The 11414-nt window shown below is 45.1% G+C and overlaps 1 protein-coding gene across 2 annotated transcripts in view; it reads left to right on the top strand.

The window, feature by feature from the left end:
• Window positions 1-6170: 6170 nt before the first annotated feature.
• Window positions 6171-11414, top strand: part of DLGAP1 (DLG associated protein 1) — a 781268-nt gene continuing 776024 nt past the window's right edge. The window contains exon 1 of one of the 2 annotated variants that reach the window (XM_070778877.1): window positions 6171-6698. The gene's annotated coding sequence lies outside the window, so the exon portion shown is untranslated. The remainder of the gene's footprint in view (window positions 6699-11414) is intronic. The other variant, XM_070778878.1, reaches the window with a different exon arrangement.

Here is an 11414-nt window from a genome sequence, read left to right as displayed (position 1 = left end):
AAATACACAAAGCAAAAATGTTCACTGAAAACCACTTGAGGATAACAAGGCCATTTTCCTTCACTGGATTGGCTTTTAAAATGAAAAACTAGACACAATGTCTTCATATGTGTTTCCTCAATTTTTGTTTTTGGCATTTGTTTAGCATGAAAATGAAAGCTTTCCATTTATTACACCTGACGAGTGATGGGTTTTAAAATTTAGCTACAGGTTATATTACATCACACATGGGCTCCTCTACCTTATATTAATATATATATGGACATCACAAAATATTCTCAAAGCTGTTCAGGTTAATTCAGTCCCACAAATATACACTGATTTTCTATTGAGAGGCAATTGTTATGCTAGGTATTGAGGATCCATATAGAAATAGCTCAGTCTCAAAAATACAACCCAGATAACCTGAAAAACTTAATATAAAGTCATACAAACCAAGATAATAGTAGGTTCAGTGAGCATGGGCAAGACTTAATCCAACCTGATGATTCAGGCATGAGGTCCCCTGAAGCAAGCCTTGAAGGAGAAATGAATACTAGCCAACAAAAGCAGAGAGAGGGCATGCAAGGCAGAAAGATTAGTATGAGAAAGCTATGGAAATATTCCAGAGCATGTTACATGAATGGCATTATAAGCTGCAATCTGGTTTACTGAAGCATAATGTATAAATCATACAAGTGAAGGCCAAAGACAGAGATAAAAGCAAGTTTATAGAGAGCCCTGTATATCATGCCAAGGAACTGAACTTTATAAATTTATAAGGCACTAAACCATAGGTGTAACACTGTCTGAGTTGTATTTTTATAAGATAATTTTGCTGCAATGAAAAGGAGGCAAGACTTGGAGAAAGGAGTTCAGTTCAGTTCAGTTGCTCAGTCGTGTGGGACTCTTTGTAACCCCATGAACTGAAGCACGCCAGGCCTCCCTGTCCATCACCAACTCCCGGAGTCCACCCAAACCCATGTCCGTTGAGTCGGTGATGCCATCCAACCATTTCATCCTCTGTCATCCCCTTCCCCTCCCACCTCCATTTTTCCCAGCATCAGGGTCTTTTCAAATGAGTCAGTTTTTCTCATCAGGTGGCCAAAGTATTGGAGTTTCAGCTTCAACATCAGTCCTTCCAATGAATGTTCAGGACTGATTTCCTTTAGGATGGATTGGTTGGATCTCCTTGCACTCTAAGGGACTCTCAAGAGTCTTCTCCAATACCACAGTTGAAAAGCATCAGTTCTTCAGTGCTCAGCTTTCTTTATAGTCCAACTCTCACATCCATACATGACTACTGAAAAAAACAAAACTTTGACAAGACGGACCTTTGTTGGCAAAGTAATGTCTCTGCTTTTTAATATGCTGTCTAGCTTGGTCATAGACAACTTAGAGTAAGCACCTTTTAATTTCATGGCTGCAGTTACCATCTGCAGTGATTTTGAAGCCCCCCAAATTAAAGTCTGACACTGTTTCCACTGTTTCCCCATCTATTTGCCATGGAACCAGATGCCATGATCTTAGTTTTCTGAATGTTGAGCTTTAAGCCAACTTTTTCACTCTCCTCTTTCACTTTCATCAAGAAGCTCTTTAGTTCTTCACTTTCTGCCATAAGAGTGGTGTCATCTGCATAGGAGAGAAGAGGATAAAACCCAGGGTGAGATGACCAAGTCTTATAGAGATATATAATATACAAAGAGAGTATATAATAGAAATGGAAATTTAGGAGGGATTCCAAGATGAGTTCAAATGGGGAACTTCCCTGGTGGTCCAGGGGTTAAGAATCTACCTTGCAATGCAAGGGATGTGGACTTAATCTCTGATCAGGGAACTAAGATCCCATGTGCCACAGGGCAAGTAAGGGCTGTGTACCACAGTTTACTGAGCCTAAGCACTCTGGAGCCCGAATGATGCAACAAAGATCATCTCTGCACGCTGCAACTAAGACCCAAAATGTGCTAAGTTGCATCAGTCATGTCTGACTCTGCAGCCCTATGGACTGTAGCCCGCCAGGCTCCTTCATCCTGGGTTGCCATTTCCTCCTCCAAGGGATCTTTCCCACTCAGGGATTAAGCCTGAGTTTCTTGTGTCTTTTGCATTGGCAGCTGCGATCTTTACTATGAGCATCACCTGGGAAGCCTAACACAGACAAATAAAAAATTTTTTAAGAGACAGACTTTTTTTTTTTTAAAGAGATAAGTTCAGATGGTAGGAGAAGTTAATAGTGTTGGGTGATGAATTAGGTGACTGGTGCATGTGTAAGTATTGGAGAAGGAAATGGCAACCCACTCCAGTGTTCTTGCCTGGAGAATCCCAGGGATGGGGAGCCTGGTGGGCTGCCGTCTAAGGGGTCGCACAGAATCAGACACGACTGAAGTGACTTAGCAGCATGTGTAAGTCTAGAATAACTCACAGATTTCTGGTGTTGATAACTTGGTATAACAGGCCACGAGTCCATAGAGTATAACAGGTAAAGGAATAAAAGTCTGGATAGAAAGATCAGAGAGTAATGAGATTAATTTGGACCTGGGTGCCAGTGAAAGTTGCAAGTGGCCGTGTCTAGCAGGTCTTTGGATGGCCAAATATGAAACCCAGCTGAGAGGTCAAGGCCGAAGATACAAATATGGAATCACCATTTAAATATTACTTAAAATCATGAGACTCAGCGAGAACGCTCTGTTAATGTAGAAGAAAACTCATATGTATTTTACACTTACTGTTCATGTTGTCCTTTGAGTTTTTCTTCTTTCCTTTTAATGGGATTTTACCTGTTTGACCATGTGGTGGTCTAGGGGGAGTGCCAGCATATTGATTTAACCATAGAAATGGAAGCTCCTGAATAGGAACCCTGTCTGTCTGGGGTTTCTAATTTCCTGCTCTTGCCAGCTTACTGCTGACTTAGCCTCCTTTGAGCTATCTTCTTCAGAAGTAGCTATACCTTTCTGTGTTTCTTCTACAGTAAATGCTCTCATGCCACCTGCTAACAACATGTGCCCCAGGAAGGATGTTGGATTAGTTGTTTCCTCCAGCTGCTGTTATATAAACTTGGTGGTTTAAAGCAACATGAATTTATTATCTTTCAGTCCTGGAAAACAAAAATCGGAAATCGATTTAGGATAAAACCAACATGTTAGCAGTCTGGCATGAGTTCTGGAGCTTCTAGGAGAGAATCTTTAACTTTTCTTGCTTCTGTATCCCTTTGCACATGACCTCCTTACTCTGTCTTCAAAATGCATTTCTCCAACCTCTGCTTCCATCATCCCATCTGTTTCTTCTGCCTTTGACTTTCTTGTTTTCCTCTTGTAAGAGCTTTTTTGATTGTATTGTGCCCACTGAGGTAATCTGGGATAAACTTCCCATCTCAAACCCTTTACCTAATCACATCTGCAAATTTCCATGTGAGATAACATTCATTGGCTCCAGGGATTAGGACGTGAACATCTTTCCAGGGCCACTATAATACAGCTACTATACTATCCTCAACAAGAAACGAACACAGCTGCTCACCCTGGCTTCCAGTAGTAGTTCTTATAATAGGTCCTTCAGACATTAAGGACTCTGCCTGTAATGGTTCGATCCTTGGGTGGAGAAGATTTCCTGAAGGAGGAAATAGCAACCCACTCCAGTATTCTTGCTTGGGAAATCCCATGGACAGGGGAGCCTGGAGGGCTACAGTCTATGGGGTCACAAAGAGTGGGACGCCACTGAATGACTAACACTTTCATGCTTCTATTAGGCTTCCCAGGTGGCTCAGTGGTAAAGAATCTGCCTGTCAAGCAGGAGACACAGGTTCAATCCCTGGGTTGGAAAGCTCCCCTGGAGAAGGAAATGGCAACACACTCCAGTATTCTTGCCTGGGAAATCCCATAGATGCAGAGCCTGGCAGGCTACAGTCCATGAGGTTGCAGAGTCAGACTTGTCTGGCAACTAAAACAACAACAACAATGAATGCTTATATTAATAAGGTAACTGGCCATACATGAAATATTAAATAGCATTCTTTAACTGAAACAAACTTTCAGTTTTACTTGTACAACATCATTGCTTATATCCAAATAACTAAGCATTACAGGGTAAATTTCACAGCCAGACAGTGTAACAGACATTGATCTTTTTTCAGCCTCAGCATCAAATTCCCTTCTTAAAAGAGGTCCCGTAAATTGTTTTGAGGAATTACTATCTCCAATTATACGTATTTTTGGAAACCCAAAAAATCCAGGTACCTGCCTTTCATTCTGGAAATCAAAGAACCAAATGTTTCCTACCTCTCTTTTGGTCCAGTCAAGGAGTTGGAGCCTGATCTAAGTTTGACTAGTCAAATGCTCTGCTCTGTGACTTGAATCTTGCTCCAGTAATGTGAGGTTCAAAATAGTAGTTGCATTTACTGACTGTAAACTGTAAGTTTCATTGACTGCAACACTAAACAAAAATACTCTTTCTAACTTCCTAGAGCTACAGTATTGCCTCAAACGCTGCCTGTTTCAAGACTGCAAAGTTTTCAATCTTTCCAATAAATACTTTTCAGTTTGCCAAGTTAGGTTTCTGTCACTTACAATCAGTAAGCCCTAACAATAGCAGGGTTATATAAACATTGTTGTTGCCTGGTTGAATCTACCGTAAGAATTTTGTAGGAAAATTGATTTTCTGCTCAAGCAAATTTATTCACTAAAGTCACCTAATTTGATTTAGGGTCTGACAGTTATAATGGTCTTCTTACTTATGTGACCACATTAAAAATTCTATGGATTAAACATACTTACAAATCTGGGAATGCGTAGTTTGCTCTCTCTAGATTATGAAGGCTATTTTTCCTATGGCAGTATTTGGCCTTTTCGTGGCGTCTTGGTGATGGATAGGGAGGCCTGGTGTGCAGCATCCATGGGATTGCAGAGAGTCAGACACGACTGAGTGACTGAACTGAACTGAATGGAGTCTTCTTTGAAAAATAAATGTTCCTACATAGCAGGAATTGGCTGGCAATATCCTTTGGAGCTTTGTTAAAGCATTATAATCATGGTACTACTATTCTGAGGATTTACCTCCATTTCTTTGAGTGTTTAGTGGTTTAAAGATTTTTTTTCCCCTCTTTAATGGAAAATCACTCAGTGAAATTGCGGAAAAGTGATTATTTATCTGAGTCATATTTTTATGGAAACTGTTTTTCACTTCTCTGCATTTTTAGAAGTGTTTCATTTAAAAAGGATATTCTATTAATATTTATAATTAAATATCACACAAAGCAGATGCTAAATCTTATGCTATAAGTTTATGGGTACAATTACATAAAGAAGATTGTATACTCTCTGGCATAATGTTCTCTTTGGAAGCCGTAGAACAAAGGACAGACCTTCTCCGTGAAGTTGCCCATTCTTTATTGAAGGAAACCGGAAGACGGTGATTAACCGCTATTTTAACTCTTATCATCCAGAACCTAGTACTTAAGTGGGTTGAGCTCGATAAACAACTGATTGACTCCATTCTCTCTTTGACCCAAATTTCACCTATTCACAGAATATTTATTTCTATTCTTACTTAGAAGCCTTACGGATGTTTTTTACTTTCAGAGCTCGTGGACTTGTGGTCCTCAGCCTGTGCGAATGGGCGTGGCTCCCAAATGCAGTTGAGATGAAGAGCTGAGTGTTTACTGAGGTCAGAGGACAGGAAGAAAAGGGATTCATTTCCCTATTATACTTGGTTTTCTCTAAATACCTAGAGAAACCGGTGGAATATATATTGTGTAATGGAATCCACAATACCCCCCTGCCGCCCCCAAGAGCCTTCGTTGTACGGATGGGGAAACTGAGGCTCTGAGGAATAACTGTTTGGAAGTAAGGGCATGGGGTGTGAGCAGTCGGTCCTGGTGAGTCTAGACTAGGTCCACAACCCGGGCTCCTCCCTGGCGATTGCGTTTTCAAAAATTCTACTAGGGACCCCGAGGATGGAGAGAAAAGGGCAAACCCTTTACCCGCCTACATGATATCCTGTGATAGAAAGTGTGGAGCGCTCCTCATAAGATTAGGGGACCAGAGGTGGCAGGTGAGGCGGGGCAGGTTCCATTCTCCGCGGATGCAGCGCCGGGGAACGCACGGGGCACGCCCACCAACGCGCGGCCGCCTCTCGGTTCCTTCGCTGGGATGCGGGGCTGGCCTCCGCGTCCCGTGTGAGCGCACTTGCCGCCCGGAGGCGGAGCGGGCATCATCCGCAGGACGCCGGGCGCCTCCCCGCGGCCCGGGCGCACGTGCCGGGCCGGGGCCAGGGCTGGTGGCCGCACCGTAGTAGCCGGGGCGGGTGGGAGCGCGGGCTCGGGGCCTCGGCCGTCACTCGCCCGCCGGCTCCGGCGGTTGGGCGGAGGAAGCGCGGGACTCCTCCTCCCCACCGTATTAACATGCACCCAGGGGCGGGTGACCAGCCCAGCCTCGCCGCCCCAGCCCGCCGCGTCCCGCCACTGAGCCTCCGCGCCAGAGGCGACCGCTGCGCTCCGGGCGCCGCAATCCCGAGGACCCGGCCTCTCCGACACCTCCGGCCCCGGGGAATCGGCGGCATCCGCAGCGGGATCGGTCGCAGCCGCCTCGGTTTCTCTCTCGACTCCTTCGCCTCGCGTCGCTGAGAGCCTGTCCCGACCACGGGGACACCTCTTTCGTCCTGCCTCGGAAGCTCGCGGGAACCGACGGACGGCCGCGGCGACCGAGGGCCGGACTGCGGGCAGCAGCAAGGTAACGCCGGGCTGCGCCGGGGGCTAGGGCGTGCGCTCGCGGCCGGGGCCACCGGAGCCCGGGCCGCCGCCACTGCCGAGTTCCCAGTGGCTTTTCCCAGTCGCGCGGTCGCCGCTGCTCTTGCCAGTGGAGGGACTCCGGGCTGGGCTCCCCGGACCGCTAGCCGGCTTTTCCTACCCCTTCCGCCACCTGGGGCGCACTTCTGCGACCCCCGGAGACCCGGGGCCCGGCGCGCCCCTCTCCGGGTGTGCGGTCCTCGCGGCTAACCGCCCCCCCACGCCGCCCCCGGGCCGGGGCGCGGACGGATTTCTAATTGCGACAGGGTCCCAGAGGGGGAGGGGAGCTGAACGGCAGTCCCCGGCACGTCCACCGGCCGCTTTCCCGCCCCCGCCCCCAACCCCTTGCACCTTGCCGGGGAGGAGGGGGCTGCTCGCTGCAGGGCATTTCTTCACCGGCTCCCGAGTCGTAGGCGAAGCAAGTTGTTGCACTTGTTTTCTGGGTGACATTTTGGCTTTGGGAGTGGAGACAGCCCCCTCCCCTATGTGAATGTGTGTGTGTGTGTGTGCGCGCGCGCTCAAGCAAGAAAGAGAAAGACAGATAAGCAGAGACACAAAGAGAGACAGAGGCACACAGGGAGAGACAGAGATTCAGATAGACACTCGGAGAAGCGCGGTCCTAGGGCGCGATCGCTGGAGAGTCGCCCCCTGTCCGCAGCCGAGGCCGAGGCCAATTCCTGGCCAGTCGCGGCGTGGCGAGTGTTCAGGGAACTGAACGAGCCTGGATGAGCCGAGACCAGGCAGGGACCCCTCCTCCGGGCCCGGAGGGATAAAAATTGCGCTTTCCTGGAGGGGCCGCCACAGCTGCGGGGGTTGGACCTCGGGGCTCGGGGGCGCGAAGATGGAAATTCAGCCCGCAGGGCTGAGATGCTGCGCGCCTCGCCTGGTGCGGTGGCCACGGGAGGTGGTGGGAAGGGGCGGCTCAGGTGCCCGCGACAGTGTCTGTGCCGGCGCTGTTCCCGCCCCGCGCTCCCCGGCTCTCCTCTCCTCCTGGTCAGGAGGCTGCGGAATTTTCTGTCGGATAGGGGAGGGGGGTTGAGGCGGGGAGAAGGCCGGGACAGCCCCCCACACACCCCCTGCCCCTCGCCACTGAGGGTGAGAGGTTATCTCCTCTCTGGACTCTAGCGAGACTGTCCCCTCCTGACACGGTGAGCTGGTTCCGTTCTTGAGAGATCACTGCTGTCTCCCCCACCCCCCACCCCCCCCCAGCATAACGCGTGAAGTTATGGAATTACAGTGATGAAAGGTGTATAATAAAAGTAACAATTGAAGATGGAGCTTTAGCTTTTATAGTCTTCGCAGATGGCTTTGTAAAGTGATGATGGATCAGTCTGGCTTTTAGTCAGACCCTGAAATGAGGAATGTTCAGAGCCAGGAAAGCAATGTTAGGATCAAATGCAAACATTTTGCAAATTGTTATCTTTAAAAAACAAACAGACAAACCAGGAAGGAGCTAACTGCCTTTTGTCTGTTATTTATAGTCGAATTTCGGCTTCAGGGAGCAACTTTCTATTGGCCTATGTAATTTTGCATGTATAGCGGCAATCTTTATCCCAACTTGAACGGAAATGACAGGAAGGCAAGAGATGTTACAAGTATCCTGATTTATCTAATGTCAAAGGATAAAGTTTTGCTTACAATTTAAAAAAGAAAATCCAAAGTCGTAAAGAAATATCGAATATCTTGCAAAACATAGGAAGTTTAAACGATTAGTTGACAAAAGCTACCCTTGGTTCAGAAAATTCATATTCTTGCATGTACCAGGAAAGTTCATACAAGTCTAGTATCAATGGCCTTGTTAATAATTTCCTTTGGATGTATTAGTTCAGTTTAAAGTTGCTGCAGTAAAGTCACTGCCTTGAAATATTCCTAGTTCTAGATCTAGAATTCCATGACTGTTAAAAAAAAAAAAATGACTCACTTAAGAGAAACTATTAGCTACTTTATATGAGAAGAGACTTGAGTACCTTCAAATACAAGCTATTTCGAAAATTACATCTGTCTGTTTCCCTGTATATTTCTATCTAAGGCTAGTTTGCCAGATAAAATATTTGGTCTCAGAAATTATAGATGATATAAATACTGGCAAAATGAACTGGTAAACAGATTCTTTAAAAAATTATGGAGTCATTTTCTGACAACTTCAAATCACACACTAGCAATTGTGCTTTGAGGGGAATAATACTTGAGTATTCCTTGTGGGGAATTTTCTTGGTTTAGCATCTGTAATTTTTCCTTCAGTATAAACTTTGTTCCACCAGGACTAAAACCTTGATATGAGTGATTATTGAAATCAAGACCACCTTCTCAAAATATCATGTGGCTCATACAGAGGAATAGACTAAACTGTCAGTTGTTCTACTTTCTAAGTTTCTCTAAGCTTAAGTATTTTATTGAATCAGATTTGGAAATACAAATTGCATGCTCTTTGATGTAAAGTCTGTTAGGTATGTATGCCTTTGTTCCACATAGCCATCTAGATTGATTAATTTTTAAGTATGAATTAAATATTGTGAAGAAGGGAAATGGGAGTTTTACTAAGTACTCCTTTAGAGCTTTGTAGCCTAGTAATAGTTCCTGCTACAACTCAATTGAGACAAGTAACAGATTCTTTGAATAGCAACTTCTGAAAACAGGGTTCAGCATTCTGACTTTGATTTCATGTACTATTTCAGATTCCAAAAGAATAATAAAATGCCATCTAAATGTGTGTTTTCATAGTGAATTTTCTATGACAGAGTCAGATTCACATGATGGTGTCTTCTGGATTATTCCCACACATTGTTCTACCTTTAATCAGAGCAACTCTGCTCCATGCAGAAGAATCTGTCTCTTTTTAGGAGGCATTCCATTGCAAGACTGTCATGAAGATTTCATCTCTATAGAAACCACGCTTGCCTTTCCTGGGTTAATTTAAGGAAATGTAGTTGTAAGTTCTTTTGTTTCTTTTTCTCCTTTACCCAATTAAAGGAGCATCTTTAAAGGACTTTGGAAAAATCAAAACCCTTGTCTCCAATCCTCGACTCCCACACTTACAGTCTATGCCTTACGTCTATGAGATGCTGTTTTCTTTGTACATTTTTATTTTATAGAAACACAATCACAAGACCATTTTCTAGAATTCTAAAAATTTTGTGTTGCTGATACACTTGGAGGTTCAAAAGCACCCCATCATGTTTCGTGTTGTCTCTTATTTCCAGAAGATTCTTCGGGTTTGTAATTCTTCATTTTCAAAGAAAGGAATAATTTCTTCTTTGACCTTCTTCCTTTTTTTTTTTTTTTTTTTTAATCACAGGGAATGTGTAGCCTGCTTCCTGTTACTGCCCAATGAAGGTGACTTTCACTGTGTGGTCTCTCAGGAATTGTCAAAGATGGGGTTTCTAGGAAGGTCTAAACTGTTCTTCTAGCACAGGGGAGGATTTAGAACTGTCAGTCTTCCACTTTATTAAACACCCACTGATAACTCATTGTTTGAAATACCAGCTACCAATTCCTTTTCTTCTAACACATACCTCTTTGGCTTATGCAAAATGTATATTTTCTATATATAATATACCATTGATGCATACAGCATGTGTGTGTGTGTGTGTGTGTGTGTGTGTGTGTGTGTGTATACACTCAGTTGCTTCAGTGATGTCCAGCTCTTTGTGACCCTATGGACCATAGCCTGCCAGGCTCTTCTCTTAATGGAATGCTCCAGGCAAGAATACTGGAGTGGGTTGCCACGCCCTTCTCCAGGAGATCTTCCCAATCCAGGGATCAAACCCGTGTCTCTTTCGTCTCCTGCATTGGCAGGCAGATTCTTTACCACTGTACCACCTGGGAAGCCCTGATATCTATATATAGATAGATATATATATATGTGTCCAACTCTTTGCGACCCCATGGACTGCAGCACACCAGGCTTCCCTGTCCTTTACTACCTCCCAGAGTTTGCTCAAACTCATGTCACATTGAGTCGGTGATGCTACCCAACCATCTCGTCCTCTGTTGCCCCTTTCTCCTCCTGCCCTATATAATTTGCTACTTCTTTTTTTCTTTTGGTAACCCTGAAAAGGAAAACATGTGTTGGAGGACAGAAAAAAAATGGATTTTGGTTATAAGGTGGTTAAACATGGTGAATGGCTTTTCTTTGAGGACTTTTCTTCCCCTCTGAGATTGTGCAGAGGTTGCTGTTGCATATGAAATACTGCTGGTGTACCAATGAAAAGCTGGAGATATTCTCTGCTTCTATTGACCTAAGGTTTTTCCTGGACAGTGTTTATTATTTTCTCCTTCCTGTGGGAAGTAGTGTACTGAGTAACGAGCGACAGCCCACTTGGGGGCCCAGCTTGCACCCAGGAAGCAGGAAGCCCTCTGGATTATGTAGCCACAGATTTTTGGCTCAGATTCTTGGGTCTTTTTTCCTCTTGAGCAGTGTGTAGTGGGGTCATCATTGTCCTGTTTGGGGTTGCTGTGAACTAGGTGTCGCTGCCCTGGATCTCCTGTGAAGATGCACACCATCCCTTCTCCTGGGATTTGCCCGACACTGAACTATTCATTTTCACATTCATGTATCATAGTTTGCTCCTCTGTCATCATGGACAATTTCTATATCTTCTCCCAACATTTCTTGTCGAATTTGTAAGCAGCAGCCTAAAAAGCAAGTGTGAAGAGTGTG

The sequence above is a fragment of the Bos indicus genome, chromosome 24 (genome assembly GCF_029378745.1).
Source record: "Bos indicus isolate NIAB-ARS_2022 breed Sahiwal x Tharparkar chromosome 24, NIAB-ARS_B.indTharparkar_mat_pri_1.0, whole genome shotgun sequence".
NCBI classification, from domain to species: Eukaryota; Metazoa; Chordata; class Mammalia; order Artiodactyla; family Bovidae; genus Bos; species Bos indicus.
This window is presented reverse-complemented; position numbering and strand designations above follow the sequence as displayed.